The 14,910-nt window shown below is 35.2% G+C and overlaps 1 protein-coding gene across 1 annotated transcript in view; it reads left to right on the top strand.

Annotated features, from left to right (window-relative positions):
* Positions 1-344: 344 nt before the first annotated feature.
* The window catches only part of ncalda (neurocalcin delta a), a 47,053-nt gene continuing 32,487 nt past the window's right edge, over positions 345-14,910 (top strand). The window contains exon 1 of the mRNA XM_027029188.2: positions 345-480. The gene's annotated coding sequence lies outside the window, so the exon portion shown is untranslated. The remainder of the gene's footprint in view (positions 481-14,910) is intronic.

Here is a 14,910-nt window from a genome sequence, read left to right as displayed (position 1 = left end):
GCATGCCAGTGTTTTCCTTATCCACAGATCCCAATTGAATAGGAATAAGCCTGCATCTTCTTCAGTCATAGACACAGATGCATGTAGGCTTTAATTCTGGATTTTATAACCCCAGCTGTTCATATTAAAGAGTTTGTTATTTTCAGTTTTACCTTTAACTACTTTGACTGAAAAATGTGTCAGTTATAGACAATTTAAATGAATGGTTTCCCTTGAGGAATAGATTTGAAGTGAAAGCAAGGAAGCATGTTTCCGAGGGGAAAAAATATTACAGTTCATAGATGAGGGCGTATGGTACGGTACATCAAGTGACGCAATTAAACCATATTGGTACCATCCTCAAACGGCGCGAGGCGGCAGACGGATTGTATCGTTAATTTTGCACTTTAGTGTTTTGGAAATAGCTCCTTTTTCCATTTCTCCATTTTAGAATACGCATAATTTGGCAAATCTACTACTCATCTACAAAGGTTTGGCACGGTGAGTTTTTCTTTAAGTTTTTTTCTATTTTCATCCGAACGACACAAACTGTTCTTTTCACAGAAAAGCTAGCTAGCTAACCTAGCCGGCTAGCTTAGGTTAGTTAGCTAGCTATGTATCTTAGGATAGCTAGCTAGAAACATTATTCATTTGTTTGGTGCAACTTGTAGCCTTCCTGGTAGTTAGCTAGCTAGCTAGCTAGCTAAAGCAAATATTATTTCATGCAGTTGGCACTAAACGTGGATAACTTACGTGATCATAACGAAGTAGCTATCTTGTTCTAGTTAATTGCTGTTTTGACTTCCTGATTATGAACGTTATCGTGATCCATTCCCTAGTAAGCTAACCCCGTGGCTAATAAAGTTTTTATCAACCAGATGTTGGTCCAGCCGACAAGCTAACCGTAATGCAACGAATCCAGTTGCGAATTCTTAAAGTTTGAACTTTGTCATCCGAGGGCCATAGATTCGTGGTAATATTCGTGATTTAAGCGATGTATCAGGCTCTTTAGAAAACCCTTATACTGGAGTTAGCTAGCTTGCATGTAAACAGCATAGTTTTAAAATTAAAGCAAGATATGTTTGCAGACAGCTAGCTAGCTAGCCAGCCAGACAGCCCAGTCACTGCGGCAGTGCGGATGGCCACTGCAGATGTGGCATGTGAGTGTAGCGCTCTAACAATGCGCTTGAAAAGAAATTAATGTAGAAAAGAAATTGGAAATGAAAATAGGTGTAATAATGCATTTATAACATGAAACGTAGTTGTTCGTCGAGAGATGTTAAAAACGAAACTCCAGTGTCCTGTATCCTAATGGTGCTATTGGTATGCATTTCCTGCAATGGAGTTCGAAACGTTACAAGAATAAAATCACTCTTTTTAGTCAGGCGTTCAATTATGTCTATCTCTCCAGAGACAGATTTACCAGATAGCCTGCATGTGTGTTTAGCAGCTTATAACTATATCAACATAGAGGAAGTCTAAATTAGCATGGTTTTGTATTGTTAATGGTTTTATTTTAGAAGTGTTTGTTTTACTAGACTGGTTATTAGCGATACTGTACTTATCTTACTAGATTGTAATTGATCAGTGATAAAAATAAATTGATTTCCATTTATATAAAGAAATGCTGCCCCACCACTATCAAGTTTGTAGTTAAACATTATAGTTTTTCACCTTCCTCGAGTGATGGATTTTTGCACAGATTAGGCTACCTTCATATTATTTATCCCAGTATGAAGTAATAACTGACCTTATGGTGAAAATGACAGCAGCAGTCTGTACATTGCATTGTATCCTATCTGAAAAAGAAATCAAGTGGTTTAGGCTACTTCATGAACCATATGATTTTTGACTTTACATAAAAGTTACAGTAAGCGGTTATTAGAAAGTTCTAATCTGTAATAAACATGTTGCAGTATTCAGTCTTGCATTCAAAATGCTGACAGCAAAGTATTAGTTCTTTTTTCTGTGATATGCTGTGCAGATTCTCTGACCTACTCAGATGTACCAATGACAAGATTTTATGTGCAGTGATGTGGAGACATTAATGTGACATAAAACCTGACTAATGGTATTCAGTTGTATTAAGCCACCTCTTTGATGCTACTATATTGTAAGAAAATACTTAAACCTTTTTTCTTTCATTAATTATCTATTTTAGAATCACGTGTATTTTCTGCTGTGAGAAAATGGATTCAATTTAGGCCTAATTATCAGAAAAATAATTGCATTACACATTCTAGTCTAGCCTAAAATAGAGGGACCCATAGAGTAAAAACTAAAATGCATAAGAAATCTGGAAAAGGTATGGTTTAGAAGGTGAGGTTTTTTATAATGAATTTGGGTGTGGCTGAAAGACTTCTCCCCAACCCTACTCCAAGAATCCCTAGTAATCTACACCAAATTGAAATAAGTGACACTGATAAAAACACAGCAGTGGCATGCACACAACTGTGTGTGCCTGTGTCTGACAGCTCTCTTTTTTCTGTCCTATGACAATGGCCTGGCATGTTTCTGAGAGACTTGCTTTTCTTTCTGTCACTTTCGATTACCGAGGATGATGGCAGTGCAGGCGTAGATTGGTTACCATGGCTAGTTTCTCTATGCCAATAATGCGTTTATTTTTCTTTTGACAAGAAATCCCGTTTTGCATTTTGGTTTGCTTTGTATGCTCAGCTCTCTGAAGATATGCAGAATTTTCCTGACTCTCAGAAGGAATGAATGGAAACTTAATGTCTGACCTTCACCCAGACATGCATACAAAAGGCATTTCAATTTCAATTTACATTTCAATCTAAAGTGGAGCATAATGCTGTGTGGACCTTGATATTATTTCTCTTTTTTTTGAGTAGTTGACAGTAAGCACTATCTGAAGTTAATGTTGTGCTGGAAAACTTGGTTTGAAGGAAAATAACTAGACTCCTCTTCTTTCCTCTTTTACCACTGGCCTTTCCTACACCTATACAATCTGCTTTTATATATTTATTTTGTTGATCAGTTTTTTTTATTTTATTTGATCTATATCTGGTATTAGTCTGAACAGTTTCTGCCCCTAAACTGACTCATGCCCAAAACATGAAAACATGAAAACTCATGCACAAAACATGAAAAATTTAAATCAAGAGGGGAAAAAACAGTAAAAATACAGACACCTCAGAAAACCAGAAGTAAAATTTTTCAGAACCATTGTCATGCTCCAATATTCAAGAATCCTCCCTAATTATTATGACATACCTTTACATTGAATTTTCTGAGAGATATTGTCTAATCATGTTAGCCATGTACTCTACATGTTGTTCTTTGTATGGCAGGGGTGGTTAGCCAGAGCAGGCATCAAACTCACATATCTGTTTTTGCAGATTCACAATCACGTATGCTTCCTTACTGCACAGATTGATATCCCATTAACTGACTTGGTGTTATACTGTGGTAATTGTTCTCTTAATCGTTTTGAGCAGTGTGCATTTTTTGTCTTGAATTTTTGGCAGTACAGTGTGTACAAGCACCTAGCGATGCAAGGTGCTTACTGGATTCAGAATGTGGTTTTTCAAACAGATTTCCCAGGCAGCTAATACACCTGCTAATGCAATTTGCTAAAATAATGTTGTGCATATTTCAGTTTATTTGAATTACTAAGAAAATCAACTAATCCACCTTTAATCTATTTGTTGCTAATAATCTAACTCTAGCATATGACTCTAGCATATGACTCTAATCTAACTCTAGCATAGCATCTATCTACCAAATGCTTTTAACCCGTAGAGGTCCTCACCCATGCTGGCGTGCCATTTTTGATGTTTTGTGATGATTTTATTAATATATTTATGATAAGACAGCATGCAAATATGGTTAAAACATTTCCTGAATCTGTGCAACTTGCCCTTTAAATTTTGTGAATGGTAAGAATAAAGAGCCTATGAGAGGTTGGATATCGAGGTTAGAATATAGGTTAAGATACATGTCATCTCCCTTTCCTTGTGTGATTCCTATGTTCGTGTATCATTCATCTCTTAGCCATCTATTTGCCGTGTGTGATTGCTAAATTTGTGTCAATCTATATGAAACTATCTAATAAATAAGCATGAAATCACTAAGGATTTACCCTTCACGTTGGAAACATTTACTTCCTCATTCGATCAACGTCTAGCTAGCTAGCTAGCTAGCTAAAATGTTGTGCGACAAGTGTACAGCTGTGACAAAAGTAATGGATCTTTAGAGCCTGTGGGGTTTGATTCCTTGGATGAAGAAGATTATGAAAATAAAAGATCAGTGGCTAAATTAATGTTATGTTGCAACATTGCTATAATATTAGATTTAGTCACATTTAGGCACGATGTCCACTATTAGCAAGCTAAATGCTGTGCAAAATTCATGAAATTGATTTTTAATACACTTGTCATGACTTGCTTCACTTTGTTATCTAAAGATTTGTGTGAAAGTAATAGTCGTGTGTGTGTGTGTGTGTGTGTGTGTGTGTGTGTGTGTGTGTGTGTGTGTGTGTGTGTATATATATATATGTACACATACATAAAAGTTACAGTAAGCAGTTATTAGAAAGTGTAATAAAATAAACATGTTGCAGCATTCAAAATGCTAGCAGCAAAGTGTGTGTGTGTATATATATATATATATATATATATATATGTGTGTGTGTGTGTGTGTGTGTGTGTGTGTATATATATATATATATATATATATATATATATATATATATATATATATATATATATATACACACATATATATAATTATATATACACACACACACACACACACACTACTTTATTCATATATTTTACTGCTTTTGTGAACCAAACGCTTTGGTAAACTTATTCAAACACCAAAACATGTTGATTCACATGAGTAAAGATATGTTATCACATGAAATATGTTACATTTCTATAATTGGACCTCATATTTTCAGCATTATGGCCATATTATTGCTCTTTGCAGTGCACTAGGTCAAATGGTACCTCATCAGGAAGAGAGCTGAGATTTGTCTGAACATTGTGATATGAAACATATGGCTGTCATTCTTTAAGTAAGAACCTTTAAAGTGACTTTAAGAAAATATGCAAAAACATAAAAGGCCCTTAGTTTTAGGTGCTTTATTTTAGTGCTTTTACGCAGTTTTGTGTCCATGAAACCGCTCAGCTGATGTTTACACTAAAATAATGGTCATGAGATTGTTTGGGTTTTTATTATTAATAAATTGTTTTATATTACACATTGTACAGACATTAATGCTGTTGCCATTAACTTGGTTGACATTTTTTAGATGCATGATGTCAGCATTGCCTTTCACACTAGAGAATTAGTGTGGGGGATATGGTGGTACAACAAAATATGGTGGTAGTGTTGTTTGCCTCCTCCTCTCCTGCATCTCTCGCCAATCGATAATGTTACATATATATCTTCCTGACCGCGTCTTGCTGCCACTGGTTGAAGCCTGAAAATATTCTAAACAAATTAATGGGATAGCTAATCACAGTGAAGGGACTTTATAGCTTTCCCACCTGTGTTTTACAAAAGCTTTTAGTACTGTAATGCTATTAACTCTGTTCCAGATAGTTGCGCTCCAGGATGCACCCTGTTGATTGTTTAGACTGAGGGAACAAACATTCAGTGATAGAGTTAAAGAATCAATATGAACATATCCCCATGCACGATCAGTTGATATTGACTAGTAGGTATCTACTGCATGCCAAGCTCAACAACACAGCTGTATTCTTAAATTAGCTTAGCTATCCTAGCTAGGTAGATTCCTTAAAATAAATCAGTGTATCGGGGTAATTTGACACTGACCACAAGTCTCTCTAAGAGCCCACTTTCTTAAGCATCTGATTGGTCTGCACACAAAAAGTTGTTTTGAAAAGTAGGGTTAGTGGTAGCTCAGTGGTTAAGGTACTCTATATGTAGTCAGGAGGTTGCCAGTTCAACCCCACCACTGCAAAGTTGCCACTATTGAGGCCCTGAGTGTGGCCTTTAAACCTCACTTGCTCAAGTTGTATTAAGTCATAATTGTGAGTCACTTTGGATAAAAGTGTCAGCTAAATGTCATAAGTTTAAATAGGTTACTCTGTCACTTTGAGTTGAATTTTTTTCCTTCACCTTTTTTTTTCCAACCCTGGGAGCCTAGACTGCTAGTAAAACATTTCTCCAATTGAACATTATTTCAAAAAATGTGCATTAGTTGTCAAAAATGTGTATAGCGTGAAGTCCACCTAAATGAACGATGACAATATTTAGAGAGTAGGGTGACTGGTGACTGATATATAAGGCCAATGTCACAACTGATAAAATACATTTTAATTAATAATTATAATAGTAATATTAAAAATGAGACACAAAATTGCTGAACTTAAATTTATTAACTATAAACAGTCATTGCTTAGTTATTGTCTGTTCTCGGTTTGCAGTGCGCTTATTAAAAAAGGAACTAAATGAATGTCCACAGGTAGTAAAAAAAACATAAAAGTACATGAAAGTTATATTTCAGGGCTCTACCTAACTTTTTCACAACCTTCCCAAAACTGCCTTGAAGCATATTTTTGTATGTTTGTTTAGGTTTGTTCACAAACATACAAGGCAAATATCCCCTCTAAACAATAAAAAAGGTTTCTTACCATATGAAATCAGGTACGATATAAATGTTAATTAAACTGTGTATGCTTTAACGAACATTCTACTGAATTACTAATGTAAAATCTCTTACAAATCTGAGAATTTATTTTAAAAAAAACAACCTTTAAACTAATTAACAAAACTGGATGTCATTTCTTGGGGCAAAAAACATTATAGCTTAAAGCCATTTCATTTGTCATACTAAAAAAATACAAATTTTCTAAAAGAAAAGGTTGACCCTTGGAGAAAACTGATACTGATAAAGAAAACTGATAATTCTAATAAAATATTACTTATTGTAACATTGTCTCCATTGTAACATTGCAAAAACAGCCTACATGTGGCTCTATAGCCTTCTCCACATCTAATAACTCAAATAAACCAGCTAAAGTTAAAAAATATAGTTACTGTAATTGTGTTTTCTATAATTGCATCCTTTATTCCTAACAAAGTCAGAAATGGTTCGCCATTCTAGAACAGGATATTTGGCTTTCCTGCATTTCTCACTCTCCAATTTTGAAGCTAAGTGACCCTTCGGTACATGGTGTTTGAAATGTCTCATTACAGCAAAGACTTCCTTCTTTGTCCATGGCCGCCGAACCGCTGTTTTCTTTATCTTTGTAGTCTCAGGTACACCATCTACAAATCAAAAAGTGATCTAAAACTCAATTTAGAATCCACATACACCTCTAATACACATTTGTTGTTTGAAAGTTGGTTCAACACATACACCAAAATGACATCCCATAGAGACATTATCCAAATAACATTACTACAAAGAATAGTAACAGGAAGGTGAGCAAAAATGGCACAGTCAAGATTATCTAACTTGTTGCCTGTGTTGTTATTCAAAATATACCCAAACATATGGTAAATATTCAAACATTGTTCTTCAGAAATATCGCAAATAACATCCTGGGCATTTAAGGAATCTAACAGGTGGAAAATTAAGGTAACACTGCAATGCACATTTTAAGTGAGTATTCATGATTCATAAATCTTAATAATAAAACCATCAAGCAAACATAGAGTCAAACATACAGGTCGAAACAAAATAATGTGGTAAACTAACATTCAACTAAACAGTGGGTGTTCATTTGTGATTGAGTAGTATATTAAGCTTTATTAGCAAATCCTATTTGGGTACATGACATCAACCTTTCTATCTAGTCTGCCATTAAATAAAAGTACACTGGCTGATTAAATACAGAGTAAACAACAGGGCTTTGTTTGTAAAATAAACTGTGTAGAACAGCCTAAATTATTAGTAAAGGTTTAATTAGACCATCCAAATTAATGTTATGCATTATGACAGTGGATAGTTTTTTTCTTGTATTAAGATTACTTATGTTAACCAAGCTTGTAACCATATTGGATTTGTGTAAATCTAGCATGAGAAACCAAGCATCCCATAGGCCGCTGGTGATAAGTAAAGAGAACCTTTGTACCCTAATATGTAGGTTGTATTGGAAAATACAACCTAGATATTAGGTTCATAGTTTCTTTTTACATAATAACATTTGTGAAAGGTCTCTGATTCTGAACGTTTGTCTAAAACTACCCAATTATAATTTATTAGGGATGTCAAGCTTATGCATGTTGGAAGATAAAAGACAGAGTTATAAGCTCTCTAATCTAACTATAAGGGGAAAAAAACATTATAAATGGTCCCAAATATAAATATACCATTGCTTCATAAAGTATAACTACCAGCGATACTGTCTGAAGATATGCTTTCTCAGTCCTCATCATCATTGCTGAAGCCACTTGAAGAACAGAATGAGACAAACAGTTAAATACCTGAAATTTCATCCACTAGAATTTAAATTTCCAGAGATTTGCCACTTAAAATTAAACATACCCATGATTTTTGTCTCTGAAATAAGAATAAAATAATGAAACAGTTTGAGAATTTCCACTCTATCAAATGGTGTACATAAGTAGACATATCTCAATTAGAAATATGCAGCAAAACATAGTTTATATATGTAAGAAAACATGTACAACATTCAGGTATACAACATTTTGTAAATGCATAGAAAAATATAAAAACATACAATGTTTATACACTTGTATAAATAGTTTTAGCATGAATATGTTCATAATCTTATTTACAGTATGTAATGCAACAGTTCTGACTTTTAACATTTCTTATTAAGGACTCTCAAACAAATAGACTGCATAGATCAAACAAACATTTGCTGACATGTCTGCTTCTAGACAATCATGAAATGTGACAATTATTGAAGCCCATGGAGGGACATTGTTTATCTAGGAAGAAAACAATTAACCTTCATTTAATTACTAATTCGCTGACTAGATCTATTGTACTATTGCAAGAAGCATAAAGGGAAATTGTACAAAGAATCAGGTACTGATTATTAACTCCTATGTGCACTTCCAGTTTTAATCTCATTTTGAACAATTTGTACTTGTTATCTGAAATTGTACACATAGCACAATGATCATTCATGCTGAAGTAGACACTTGGGACAAGACATCCATTCATATCCAGGCTTATTTTTATTATTTAGGTTTCATTTGAGCTCATCTAATACAGAAGAAGATGTCAAAAAAGCAAAAACAACTTTTATTTGAAGGGTTTATTTTGTGTATTTGGATGCTGGAGATTAATTTTCGGTCATGCTCTACATTTCCTCATTTACCAGGGTCTTGTCTAATAACTTGAACCCATTTGAGCATATAAATGAGGTTATTCAGGAGATACACAGTAATTTCCACTGGGTATCCTAGACATCTCCAAAGTGCCCAAAAACCTCTCCAAATGCACACAAAGTCATCAGTCACTATGCATCAAGTTTGCAAAATATTTTTGTTAAAACATCACATCAGTGTTCAACAACTTACTACAATGTTTGCATGGCAAATTACTGATTGTTTCCATGGCAAATCACTTAATGTTCCTATTCACTGCAGGAAAAATCATAATCCTGCTGCACATTGTAAGTATAAATTAGAAAGCATACTGTTTCTTTACAGTATTACAGCATTTACAGCATTCCAGTATTTTCCCCAGCATAACCTTTTAACCTAATAGCAATGAAGTAAGTTGTTGAACATTGATGTGATCATATTGACTGATGACTTTGTGAGCATTTGGAGAGGTTTTGGGGCAATTTGGAGACCTAGGACACCTAGTGGAAAATACTGTGTAGCTTCTGAGTAATTTCATATATATGCTCAAAATTGTACACATTATTTGACAATACCCTGGTGAATCAGAAAATGTAGAGCATGACTGAAAATGAATCTCCAGCATCCAAATATACACTATAAAGCCCAAAATGGAACCTAAATGATGGAAAAATAAGACTGGATGTGAAAGAATGTCTTGTCCCAAGTGTCTACTTCAGTTTGCATCCTGAATGATCATTGTGCTATGTGTACAATTCCAGATAACTAGTTTTAAAATGAACAAGTACATTTGCAATTCCCAAATAACATTATTTGTATTTTCTCACTAAATGACTGGAATCATGTTATTAAGAATGACCAGTTAAATATATTAAGCTTTGAAAAATAGGAATTAAAGTTTTACCATTTTCTCTCCTGAAACGTTTCATTCAGCATTGGCAAGCACTATTTCACAGCACCAGACGTCTGCACGTAGAATGGTGAAATGGAAACAAAGGAGATCTGCACATCGCTCCACAGCAGCCAGACTGATAGGACTGCCTACAATGTGCCTGTAGGCATTTTTTGATTATCATCATGAGCACAGGCATCGGCCGATGCTGATTATCTCATAATTGCATTAATTGGCCAGCCAGTATATCAGTCGACCACTGCACAATAGTACTCACTAGTGATCCAGTTGCATTTGCAGACTTTGCACAGAGATTAAGAATGTGCTAGTTAATATGCATATTTATCTTTAATAAATAATACATTTCAAAATGTCAATCACACATATTTATAATAAATATTTATAATAAATCATACATGTAAATGGCATCGATGACACTGGCTGAGTAATAGCTGCAATTCTACACTGTCCCCTAGCACCTGTTTCTCACTTGCCCCAATGCCTGTTTCAATGGCCATTTGCTGACATACAACTTCCCCCAAAGTACTGCTGTGGCACTGGTGGTACTGCTGTGAATCATTTGCTCATTTTCTGGTCTACCACACTGCAATGCAAACCTAGTATTTAGAAAATACACACCTATTACTTTTTTGGGAAAAAAAACTGAAAGTATCTTTAGCACCATACCAGAAGAGGGTTTGGAGGCAGGAATTTTTGGGCAAACTATTTTATTACAAAACATAAACCAATAACTTATAAATGGAAGAGCTACTTTCAGACTAGTGTCACTGCATGGAACTTTCCTTCTGAGTAGACTTTCTCAGTGTCAGGGTCCCTACTGAAAAGAGTTTAAGTAGGTTCCCCTAACGAGGCACAGGTATGCCCAATGGTATGCCCAGTTTCACTTACCTGCTGAGTGGCCCTGACCACCTCCCTGTGCTGCAGATGATGCTCAGCCATTCCCCTGCTTCCATAGTATCAAAAATAAAGAAATAACAAATATGCAATTATCCTGCGCTAAACAAATATTAGCCTCCTTGGCCTCCTTTGATGACAGCTTTGCACGCTCTTGGCATAATCTTAAAGGGGACCTATTATGCTTTTCTGGTTTTACCACTTTCCTTTAGTGTGCTAAATAGCTTTTGTTGCCTGTAAACAGTCAAAGTTACAAAGCCCAAAGTACACTCCAGAGGGAGTAACTCTCTCCCACAGAAATCACTTTTCTCAGTTGCCTGAAATGCCTCACTGGAATTCCAGACCTTTTCCTTTGTTACAAGATAATGCAATTTTGTAACGCAATAATTATTGCCTGCCTTCCAGCAAACTTGGGAGGCCCTCACTTACATAGAGAGTAATGAATGCTACTTAGATGTTCTATGTTAGCAATGTTAGCTTGGCTACCTTTCTAATTGCACCTACCTTTCTAAGTGCACCTAAATAAGAAATGAAGTATGTGCAGTTTAGTCAGTCAGAAGACAAACTGTGGTTACTGTAATATTATAACTTTCTAATTTCTCTACATTACATCTTAAATATAAGAGACCTACTAAGTAAAATCTTGCCTTTCTGGAACATCCTGCTCCAGTCTGGCTTGCAAAGGTGGATTGGGTCTAACAAATTGTTTTACCTGACTTTCAGGGTCAGACAATGGCCCAACTGATACGGCAGAACCAATGCTATTGTTAGCTACACCTGTGTCTACAGCTGCTCAGTAAAGAAGGGTCTTTCTGCAGATGGCAAGACAGGGATGTAATGTGTAGGGGTGGAACTGCTCTGGCAGTTGACCACTCAGAACAGATTTGGCAAACTGACCAATCAGGGCACACTGTGCTCATAGGGAGGGGAGGCTTAAAGATACAGAGGAGCTCTAACAGAGGGTTTCAGACAGATGAAAGTATGAGAAAAGTATGAGAAAAATAATGTGGTTTTGGACAGTTTTTACAAAATCTTAATTAGGGTTCTGGCAATAGATTATTTTAGCAAATGAGTATTCTGATGATTACTTCATCAATTAATTGAATATTCAAATACATACTTTTTCTTTATTAAAGAACAACAGTAAATATACAAAAGAGACAACTAATTGGTTTCTGTTTTAGAAAAATGTTATTGCTTAAATTGCATACAGTATCTGTCAAAACTAAACCTAATTTAGTGTATTTAAATTGCATTTTACATTCTGGGTTTTAAATAAAACATTTTCTGATATGGGCAAAAAAGTTTTTAAAATTTAAGTTGTCCATGATATTTTTCATGTGGACTTATTTCTTTTTCATATGTTTTTGAAGATATGCGCAGAACAATTTGTTTTACACACACGAAAAATATAAACCAGATAAAACTAAGTAATTTATCATGTTACTTTCCCTAACCTTTACAGTGTACTCAGTGTGCCTCAACATTTGTTGCAAAGCAAAAGGTTCTTGAAAAATGCAGCTAGATTTCTCTGAACACATCAGATTATTACTTCCCCAGTGTATAATGTGTTCGTTCATAGATTCAATTCATTAATTTGCTCAGAATACAGTTGTATGTGAGATAACCTACTTTAGCCCATTTACCATGTCTTCTGCATAGATCCAGAAATATAAAAATTCGTCATCACCAAAAAACATGACGAGAAATCGCTCCAGTACAATTTAACAATATATCTCACATAGCTTGTGAACTAGCTACTTTGTCAACTAACTTTCTGTAAAATAGCAGCGGCATGAATGCATGACATCCCAAGTCATGCACCCTACTTTGTGAACCTCCCCTCTCTTGAGTGATAACCCAAGAATCATAGTACAGACTGCTCTCACCCTGGTTAGGCTTGAAATCTGCTTTTAAGTAAACGTATTCCTCTACCATCTTCACTAAAATCCACTCAGCCTAACTGCTAGGAAGATACTGGATTCTGGGAGATTATTCATAATCTCTCTGTTGATTGATAATGATTAAAAAAAGCGCAAAAATACTTTTGAAAAAGTCATGTTTGGCTTCTTCATATTATCCGACCACCCTTCCATGGTAGAAGGTAATGCAATATCACCTCACTTTACCATTGCTTCCACATTTTTGTAACAAGGCTAGTTATTTAGCTACTGAGTCTGTTGTCAGCTTGTTGGATGCTGTGCACATATTTCGCAAGGCAAGGCACGATGGGGCATAGGAATATTGTGGATATAGTAACATGGATTAAAAGAAGCTCTGGTGCAAAGAATTTGCATCAGTGATTTTTAGTAATCAAGTTACTCAAGTTTCTCAAGGAATTGTTTCAGCCCCATTCTACATCTAATATAATTATATAAACCAGCTTCATGAGGTGCCCACCTATAATGCTTTTCTCTCAGTCTTGAAGAAATTCTTCTATATGCTGAGCAGTTGTAGGATGAGTTCTGCATGGGGCAATTCATACATAGGCTTTCAACTTTTCAACTCTCACCATTTGTCTTCTAAAAAATTTGAGTATATAAGCATTTGGATTAAATGCCTATAAGACAATGCCTATTAAAAACAGGTGTGTCTATACTTGTCAGTCAGGTGTGTCCATACCTTTGACTGGTAATGTATATATGAAAAATGTGTAACATGATGGGAAAAGATAGTGTCTATATTGTGCATATATGGTTGCACATCTTTTGAATATATAGGCTATTGCAGATGTTAGATAGTTAGTTTAAAAATGTTAACAATGCTCATAGTATTTACCACTGTGTACATAGTGACAGCTAGACATCTGTTACTATAAACATTATTACAAACAGTGCAGAAGCAACTGAAAATTGCAAAAAATGGTAGAAAGTAAGGGCATTAACCACATTTACGCAGTTCTCGGTTGTTATGCACACCTCGAAGCCCACGCTCATTCCCCTGTGGCTATGCACATCGTTGAGTCCCTGAGTAATGGTGTCACATTTGTATCACTGGGAGAGCAAGAAGTTAGCAGACATTTGCTCAGCAGCCTCCATCTCTCATCCGTAAAGTGTGCAGAGAATCTCAAATTTGGCTCATTTGTCTCCACACATCTCTTTATTACACCACCTTCCTTAGCTACAGTAGTATGTATCTATCTTTATGCACTATTTGTACATCATGACAAGCCTCTTGAATTTCTGTTTCAGTCTATATGTATGTTTGTCTTTCACAATACAGGATGTAATCGCACCATTTGTGTTTTTGTGATGTCAGATTTACATAACAAAAAATAAAGCTGTAGAAAGGGTTTTTTTTTTCTAATATGAATGCATATGATTCATCAGAGCCCAGAGAACACACACAGTACATCTGAAATTAATCAGCTGGACACGTTTTTAATGTTGGATGGTTAATCTTCACATTGCAGGTGTTTTGCAGTGCGACTAGCAAAAGCTATTGATGCCCATGCAAATGTTTTTAAGTAGGCTTATTGTAACTACATTCTGAGGTGCTCATCAGAGTATTTGATAACACTTAATATTTCTGCAAGAACATGTGTATATTTCAGAGGTCTTCTCATTATACACATTCTCTTTCTACAGTTGCCATTCATTTTCAGTTCAGTTCTTCCATAATAATCAAACTTATTTACTGTGAGTAGGCATAGAGTGGTTTTGGAATCTGCACTTCGAACAGACAAGATGTTCTGGACTAAACCAGAAGTTATCAAGTAGTATTTAATATGTCTCTCTGTATGTTTGTCTAGAGTTGTAACAGATATCACCCACTCACTTCTGTTGGAAGAATGTAACCACTGAGTAAAGATGAATCACCCATCCGTTCATTGTTTCAAATTCGTG

Source organism: Electrophorus electricus, chromosome 10 (genome assembly GCF_013358815.1).
Source record: "Electrophorus electricus isolate fEleEle1 chromosome 10, fEleEle1.pri, whole genome shotgun sequence".
NCBI lineage: Eukaryota > Metazoa > Chordata > Actinopteri > Gymnotiformes > Gymnotidae > Electrophorus > Electrophorus electricus.
The sequence above is the reverse complement of the archived record's forward strand: the minus strand, read 5'-3'. Positions and strand labels throughout refer to the sequence as shown.